At 38.5% G+C, this 7,718-nt stretch overlaps 1 pseudogene; it reads right to left on the bottom strand.

Moving 5' to 3' along the window:
* Positions 1 to 5,116: 5,116 nt before the first annotated feature.
* LOC100713507 (olfactory receptor 7D11-like) lies at positions 5,117 to 6,052 on the bottom strand (annotated as a pseudogene).
* Positions 6,053 to 7,718: the final 1,666 nt, after the last annotated feature.

Genomic DNA, 7,718 nt, shown 5'->3' with positions numbered 1-7,718 from the left:
CTGGTCACAGGGCTTGGAATCTTGCTCCTCATCTTGGCATTCATCTGTGATCTTCACTTCAATGGACCCCTGTGTTCCTCCTCTTAAACTTGTGCTTGCCACACATCTATTTTATGTCTGCCACAGTCCCAAAGATGATTGTGGACATCCTAACTGCAGTCATCTGTCACATGGATGTGTCTATATTTTTTTCTCCATGGATGTCTGACACTTTTCTGAATGTAATGCCTTATGATCAAATTTTGGCAGTCTATCTCCTGAATTTCCAAGTTGATTTGAATCCTTGCTTCTCTTGCTTGTTACTGTTTTATTTTTATTTAGTGGTTTGGACTGTCACCTGTCCATTGTGGTAGATTTGCAGTTTATCTGCTTACAAGATGTGGAACTTTCTAGTTTTTTTTGACATTTCTCAACTACTTAATCTTAGCTCTTCTCACCCTTTAAATATCATTCAGTATTTGGTGAGACCATATATGAGTTATTCCCATATTTATGATCTTCTTACTCTAAATTGATGCTACCATTCTAAAATCTCATTCACAGAAAATAGTTGTAAAAACTTTTCCATCTGTGGATCTCACCTGCCTGTTATTTGCTGATTTTGTGGACCAAATCTTGGTACATACATTGATCTCACTGAAGCACATTCTAACAGAAAGGGTTTGTTGGGTTCAGTCATTTATACTGTGGTCAGTTATCTGCCGAGTCCCTTTATCTACTGCCCAAGAGATGAGGACTTTAAATGCTCATCAAGGAGGCTTTGTGACGGGAGACAGTCAGATCTCAGGGCCTGTGCCAGCTGTGTGGAAAAATGAAGCAAAGTGCAACAATACAACAAAATTAATATTGCACAGTATGACTCAGTTATACTGCTTACAATTTTCATTTTTAGAATTGTACAGCTTTAAAGGCTTTAAAACCTCACATGTTTTATACTGGAAAAATGTTAGCAGTATTGTGAGTGGAGATGGTAATTCCTGAAGATGGCTAATACTCTGGTGACTGTACAATAATCTACACCTAATTAGTACCACAGGCTTGACTATTTGACATTGGTAGCAAATGGGAAATCTGGTATGGTCGATTTTTCCATGAAAAAGGAAATAAACTCAAATAAGTCATTTAAAAGTGGACCTGTTTTAGTGTATGGAACCTGTTCCATGAACATACTCTTCCGTAGAGTAAGCACTGAGGAAATTTTGGCCACTCCTGCCCTCCTCTTTTTACTGTATTAATATTTGAAAGCACTTGGAGATGATGATAACCTCATTAATATGGATAACTAAAAATGATGTGAATTGAGAGCCCCCAAGATCATATAAAATCCTGTAAACTTTAGTTTATGCCTCGACTCTTCAGTTTGATTACTCCAATCCAGCAGGCATGAAAATGGTGTCTCATCCTCCTCCTGTGGTCATCTTCGTGAAGAAATTCCTACCAGAGACTGCACTCTTTTCATTTCTGAGCGTGGAGCCTGCCGCTTATTGAGTATCATGCTTGGAGTGGCACTGGATCTAGAACACCTGGCCAGGCTCCTGCAGAGAAAAGTCCTAACTCTGAGGTGCTGCTTTAGATAGTGGAGGGTCAGATCATCAAAAATTATATTTATTTCTCCAGACAACATGGCAGTTTTGATAACCAAGTGAGTGAAAACCAGTGTGCTAAATTTCAGAAAATACTATAACAAGTTTTGCTTTTGCAAAAATAACATTATTTGATACAAGCATGAAAGCACAATAAACAATAATGGAACAGGTTAGAAATTCATGAAGTAAATTTAAAAATTTATAGTCAAATATGGCCAGTTATCAGGAACACACAGTGGAGAAAAAACTCATTTGTAAATGTAATAAAAGAACTAAATTAGGAGAACAAGTTAGCATCTCTCAAGAATCAGCCATTTTGGAACATGGTGGACCAACCAAGAAAGCAATGAGCCAGCCTTTCTGGTAAGTTGTGGTGTGAGTGAGCCCTGTTGCGCCAGGGAGAGAGCAGGTCAGTGTCTCCTGTGAGCCTACTGGTGTGTGGGTTGGGAATCAGATTCCTGTGCCCTCTACCTCTCCTTAGCCACTGAATGGTGAGGATGAAAATCGGAGTTGATAGCAATTAAGGCACATAAATGCACTAAATTTTTGTATGGTTTGGTTGATTAATGACCTGGGGTCAGAAGTCTGAGCATCTCTTGGGGGCCTTTCCTTCTACCTTGACTTTGAAGGCCAATATTGTTTTCACTGTTTTGCTTTGTTCTGATGAATTATTTTGCTCTGTAGAATGCTTTGTTTTAATAGCTTTATAGTGTTCTGTTTTTGGTTTGATTTTACTATACCTGATTGAATGGACAACTACTGTGAAGATATCAAGATATACTATTGTAGCAGCTATTGCTTTCCTGGTATCCCGGCTCTAAAGTTCTCTACCAATTTCACTGCATTGTCTTGATTGACTTTGTACTGTCTTGTTTTGTTGGATTTTACCATCTTTAAAATAAAGGAACCAAACTAGACACTCATAACACCATATAATAGAATAAAGAGTTATATGTAAGACTTGAAAGTGAATATCCACAAGTAAACAAATAGAAAGGCTTCATGACATTGATCAAAAACTTATTTCCTGCATACAAAGTCCAAAATCAAAAATCAAAAGAGATTGCATCATACTTAACAGGCTCCAGGAAATTGAAGATATTTTAAAGAAAAGTCTATTTTTAACTATATTTAAATATATCGTATGCATCAGTTAAGAGAAAAATATAGAAATTACAGTACAATTTTGATTTGCAAGCATGATCTGCTTCAGAAACCCATTTGTAATAAAAACACTTGTATAGCAAACTGAATTTCCCGTTGAGGAATAATGTAAACTTAAATGATTCATTTCACAACACAAAAAATTCATATAAAATGACTATAATGCTGAAATATAATACAAAATAAGAAAATACAAAGTATAAAAAACAATTAACCTGCAGTTGCTCTTGAAAATCTTTGTGTTGTTGCGAGGGAGAAAAGAGAGCTGAGTATTATTGTGTAGGACAACTGACATTAGCACGATTGACCCTCTGCTGTCTGTGGATACAGGGGAATCATTCATTCTCGTTTGTGTAACTCTGACTTGGAACCTATCCAGTGACACTCACTTTTGCTTCCTTTGTGGGATTTCCCACAAATGTGACATGTTTTAACAGATAGATTCATCAGCCACACAGCTACAGCTGTGTTCTTCTTTCCAGCAGTGCTTTTCTACAAAAGTCTTCAGTTTCCTACATTTTAGGTATTTTCCAAATCTCACCTAAAGTGAGAGATTTTTCCTCTTCCCTTTCCTCCTCCTCATCTCAAGATGAGATCTCTATTACCTCTGGCTGTTGGGATAACTGCTCATCATCGTTTGGAGTTTTGGAGAAAGAAAAAGAAGGAAAGAGAGAAAGAAAGAAAGAAAGAAAGAAAGAAAGAAAGAAAGAAAGAAAGAAAGAAAGGGAGAAAGAAAAAAAAGAAAGAAAGAAAGGAAAGAAAGAAAAAAAGAAAGAAAGAAAGAAAGAGAGAGAGACAGAAACAGAGACAGGGAGAGAGAGAGAGAGATGGAGGGAGGGAGGGAGAGAAGGAAGGAGAAAGAGAAGTGCAGAGGAAAAGAGAGGAGAGGAGAAGAGAGGAGAGAAAAGAGACACAGACATAGACAGTAAGTCACAGACAGGAACTAGAAATCCATCAGCTCAGCTGTGATCATGTGATGTGTGGAATCAAGTACTCTTCATATTGCAAGACATTGCTTATTTATCAATGAAAATTTATTAGAAATATTTGATTGTCTTGCAAAATACTCTCAGGACAAATCTCTTGAGATCTAAGGTTTTACTGGATATGGAAATCAAACCTTGCAACCATAAAAATACAAATAACTATTAAGAAGGCAAAGGAACTATTTGGAGATTCATAGAAAAACACAAAATGAGCAGGAGCAATAGCCTCAAGAGATCCATTGTATATCATGATGAGTATACTTTATAACAATAAACTCTGTGCTTAAAATAAATAGAAAGATAACACATAACCGGAGATATGTTTATACAACCTATGTGTGAGAAAAGCCCTGTGTTGAGAATATACAAAGAAAACTGGCAGATCAGAAGTAAAAGTGCACACCACATTCCTGCAACATGAGCCTTAAAAACACTTGAAAAGTCATTTCTTCAAAAAATATATATCTCAAAGTAGCACCTACATAGATGCTCAATTAGTCATGGGGAAACGAAAATTTTCTGATTCCATTCCCACTAACAAAAGATTTATTGCTTATTTCCTACTATCTTTTATTTGTTCCTTATGCATACTTTGAGTTTCTCATATAAGAGAATCCATGAAACATTTAAGCTTGTGTGCTTGATTTATCTCACAATATTATGGTCGCAAGGTGTCTTCCTTTTCTTTCAAATAAATGATTTATTCTTCTTTACAGAAAATACAGAGGCAGGAAGGACGAAGAGAATGTTAAGGAGCAGAGCAAATGAAGACACTGTGTTCACGCACCAGCTCCACACTAGCAATGTAATTGTTACATAAGGCAAATATGTGCTAATGAAAAGTGTGGGCTGAATACCAAGTTCCAAGCTACTGTGCATCCCATTCTCAGTCTCTTCCAATCAGAAGTTGGATGAATGTGAGGAATTATTTGACAGAAATATTTCCAGTATGAAGGCATGCAAAATCAGACTTACGCTTCAGCTATGGTAAAAAATTCAGCTGTGATGATTTTCACTCCATTTCTTCTGTAGCACAAAAAAACGCATAAAAACATTAACATTTAAGTGAAATGTCTGAGAGAAGCAAAAGATGATATCAGTACATTACATGATACTGGAAATCTCAGGAATGCCCATAAGAAATTTTACCAGACTTGAAACTTAATTAAACATGCAGAGGAAAGAAAAGTTTAAAAAGAAACGTCTGAGCACATTGTGGACAAGAAACAAATAGAATAACACCAAATTCAAAGTCATAGATGCTTTGCAAAAACAGAATTCTAAGGATGTCATTGTGGGAAGAAAATTACAGGCTTCACAAATTCACGGTGTTTGTCTCAGGGTACATGAAGTGCAGTTAATTCTAAGATCAGTGGGCCATTAAGGATGAGAGGCTGCTCTCCTGAGGGTTCTCCCCAGGACCCCCAACACATTCTTGTTCCTCAGGCTGTAGATGAAGGGGTTCAGCATGGGGGTCACCACAGTGTACATCACAGAGCCCACAGAGCTGTCATGTGGAGAATGGGTCCCCGCAGAACTGAGGTAAACCCCAAGGCCTGTTCCATATAGCAAGGAGACCACACAAGAGGTGAGACTCACAAGTGGAAAATGCTTTAAACTTGCTTTCTGTGGAGGGGATCTTCATTAGAGAGGCAATGATGTGAGAGTAAGAGAAGAGGATCCCTGTGACGTGACATGTCCAGCAGAGCAGTTGACACGTACAACAGGATGACACTGATATTGGCAATGGCATCAGATCTGGCCACCTTGAACACCTGGGCCAGCTCACAGAAGAAATGGGGGATTTACATGTACTTGGAGAACGTCAAGTGATTCATTAGTAGAATATGAAGGAGGGAGACAAAGAGCATGATGAGCCATGACATCAGAACTAAGGAAACACAGGCATTCGAGTCCATGATGGTCACATATTTCAAAGGATAGCAGATGGCTAGGTCCTATGCCATTATGGTCAGTAATAAGTTATCCATTCCCACAAAAGCCAAAAATAAAAATATCTGGATTGAGGCATTCTGTATACAAAATGTCTTTGCTGTGCATGAATGTTCGCCAGCATCTTTGGCACCGTGGTGGGGCTGAAGTGGATGTCTTTAATGGACAGGCTGGAGAGAAAGAAGGACATGGGTTGTGGAGCTGGGAGTCATAGCTGGTGGCCAGGATGAGGAGCAGATTCCCAAGCACCATGACCAGGTACACACACAGGAAAAGGCCAAAGAGGATGGACTGCAATTTGGGGTCCTGTGAGAGACCCAGGAGGAGGAATTGGGGCACACCCGTGTGGGTCTGTGTTTCCATTTCACAGAATGTCTTCCATCATTTCTCAGTGTTTCTCTAATTTTTCATCTTTGTCTTCTTTGGACATGTTCATCGATTATGTTTATCATTTCCGTTTTTACCAGAGATTATTTCTGATCTGACTTCCTTTACAGTTTCCTAGAGTTGTTTTTTTTTTCCATTGCTATTATTTGAGAAATTTCAGTTGTGATTTCTAAATTCATCCATGTCTATGTCTCCTGTACTAGATCTAGATTGGCCTTTTGCTCTTTCTTTTTGACATTTTCTTCCCTCCAGTTTAGTCAGAGGCCACATCCCAGTTGCCTCCTGTGTTCAAAGCCCTCTGGCAGCAGGCCTCAGTGAGGGTTACTCATGGCTTCAGGTCTCTGGGTGCTGACTCCCAGCCCCTGAGGGCTTCAAGGATGTTTTTCAGATGTGAAAGGGTTATTGGTATGGACTCTGAATCTCTGTGGGCCTCATTAAGTTTTCCCAGGTGACTGCAAGTTGCTGGGCATGTACTATTGGGCACCATGGACCTCAGAGGTAGTTCCTGGATGTGGGCCGGTCAATGGGCACAGCTTCCCAGTCCCTGAAGGCCTCATTGTGGGTTCCTGGATGACAATGCATTGCTGGAGGCAGGCTCCCGGCCCCTTTCAACCTAAAGGATGTTTCCCAGGTGTGGATGGGTCACTGGGTGAAGAGTCCCAAACCCCAAAGGGCTCAGGGAGGGTTCCCAGATGACAGTAGGTCACAGGTTACAACTTCTTGGTCCCCATGAGCCTCATCTGTGGCTCCTGAGTTTTGGCAAGTCAATGAGCACAGCTCCCCAATTTCTCACTGTGGGCTCTCACATTATCATGGGTCTCTGATGGAGCAGACTCCTGGTCCCCACAGGCCTCAGGAATGGTTCTCAGATGTGGGCAGGTCACTCATCTTTCCATTTTCTGCTATTCTCTTTGATCTCCTTTTCAAGGTATTGTAATTTTCAATATAGATTTTTTACCTTCTTTGTTAGATTCATTTCTAATTATTTCATTTTTTGATGCTATTGTGAAAGGTGTTCTCTAATTTCTTTATCAGTGAGCTTTATGCAAGAATGCTGTTGATTTTTAAATGCTGACTTTGTATCAGCTACTGTACTGAACCTGGTTATTAGACCTAGAAGCCTAACATTGGAGTGTTTGAGGTTCTCTACTTAGAGTATCATGTCATCTATAAATATTGACAATTTAACTTCCTTCTTTACTATCCTTATTGCTTTATTTAACTTTCTGGTCTACTTGCTCTAATATTTCCAGAACTATATGGAAAACCATCTTGTTCCTGATTTTAGAGTGAAGCTGTTAATTTCTGTCTATTTAATATGGTCAACACCATATTAGGTATACAGAATTTTACAATGACTTCATTGGCATGAATAAATCTGAAAATATCATTTCCCTTTCTATTTCATGGAAGAGTTTGAGGAGTATTGGCATTAGATCTTCTCTACATTTCTTGTATAACTCAGCAAACCATCAGGGTATGGGCTTTTCTTTATTAGTAGATTTTTAACTACATTTTCTTTTTTTTTGTTTTTTAATTTTATTTAAGAGGAAAAAGAAAAAAAACACAAAACAAAACAAAGCAGTGTACACTATATTTTCAATTTCATGGACTGATTTTGGGTTCATTAGGATTTTTATAT

This window comes from Cavia porcellus, unplaced genomic scaffold (assembly GCF_034190915.1).
Source record: "Cavia porcellus strain 051 isolate PalLab524CR breed Dunkin Hartley unplaced genomic scaffold, mCavPor4.1 scaffold_17, whole genome shotgun sequence".
NCBI lineage: Eukaryota > Metazoa > Chordata > Mammalia > Rodentia > Caviidae > Cavia > Cavia porcellus.
The sequence above is the reverse complement of the archived record's forward strand: the minus strand, read 5'-3'. Positions and strand labels throughout refer to the sequence as shown.